Source organism: Carica papaya, chromosome 1 (assembly GCF_054855325.1).
Source record: "Carica papaya isolate Zhongbai chromosome 1, ASM5485532v1, whole genome shotgun sequence".
NCBI lineage: Eukaryota > Viridiplantae > Streptophyta > Magnoliopsida > Brassicales > Caricaceae > Carica > Carica papaya.
The window spans coordinates 18,705,332-18,706,765 of record NC_142309.1 but is presented as its reverse complement, the minus strand read 5'-3'; the positions used below and the strand labels follow the sequence as shown (position 1 = coordinate 18,706,765).

General features: G+C 35.4%; 1 pseudogene; it reads left to right on the top strand.

Moving 5' to 3' along the window:
- On the top strand, positions 1-802 carry LOC148270406 (agamous-like MADS-box protein AGL62 pseudogene; annotated as a pseudogene).
- The last annotated feature ends 632 nt before the right edge of the window (positions 803-1,434 follow it).

Sequence of the window (1,434 nt, the reverse complement as noted above, 5' to 3'; positions counted from 1 at the left end):
ATGGCGAGAAAGAGTAAGGGACGACAAAAGGTTGAGATGGTGAAGATGAATAATGAAAGCAATCTCCAAGTCACTTTCTCCAAACGTCGAGACGGACTTTTCAAGAAGGCGAGTGAATTGAGCACTCTATGTGGGGCTGAGATTGCTATTATCGTCTTCTCACCCGGTCAGAAGGTCTTCTCTTTTGGCCATCCTTGTGTCCAGACTGTGTTGGAACGTTTTGTTAGTGGTAATCCACCACAAGCTGCTTCTGGAACCATGAAACTCATTGAGGCTCATCGGAACACTAGTGTCCGTGAGCTAAACATGCAGCTCACTCAGGTTATTTTAATTTCTTTCCTCTCTTATAAAGCGTTTTCGGTATAAATAATATATATTAATTTTACTACATGTACAGGTTCTGAACCAACTCGAAATCGAAAAGAAGCGAGGCGAGGAGCTTAACCATATGAAAAAGGCAAATGAGAATCAATGTTGGTGGATGGCTCGCAAGAACGATATGAGCTTGACACAACTTCAACAACTGAAGGCCTCTCTCGATGAACTAAAGAAGAATGTGGCTAAGCAAGCTGAGAAGATTGTGATTCATACCCAAAATAATCATCATCCTCATCCTCATCTTCCTCATCCTCATCCTCATCATCATCATCCTAACCATCCTTTTTTTCTGGGAAGTTCTTCTGGTGGAGCAGGTCTTCCTTTTGAGACAAAGCCTGCTGGATTCAGTTCTAGCATTGTTCCATTCAACAATCCGAACATGATACCTCCACAGTATCATGGATTTGGCCAAGGATTCTTCTAAGCAAACTTTTATTATTTATTTAAAATGAATTTTTAATTTTTCCGGCACAGTAAATGCCTCAGTATTAGTCTTTATATTATGTTGGGTTTTAGGATTTTAGCTTCTAACGAGTAAGGGTTTGTTCTAGAAAATAAGAGGCATCTTATTTTATGTTATTTGTTTAAGTATTTTGTAATCGTTCAATGATACTGCATCTAGTTCTTAATATAAGTTTTTTTCCTTAAAACCCTTTGCACTTGATTATATATATATACATATATGTATATATCTCAAACAATCTACTGCGCGTTTTTTTTTGTCATGCATTGTGACACTATCAACTGCTACCTATATAACATATTGTAATATCTATTATTTTAATATATAAACAATTATTATCAAAATATTTACTCATTTATATTCACCATACAAAATATAGAACACATATATACAAGAGTTTAGCCTCTATTATATATATATGTGTGTGTGTGTATATATATATACAGTGACCTATTATCTCATACTTATTGTACACCATACCTCGAGAGGTTGAGCAAAGTTTAGAGCTTGAGGTAAGCATACTAGAATTTTTCAATATCAAAAGCTTTCAGGTTAGAGATAGATATTAGATTACACAAGCATGAGTTTTTGTT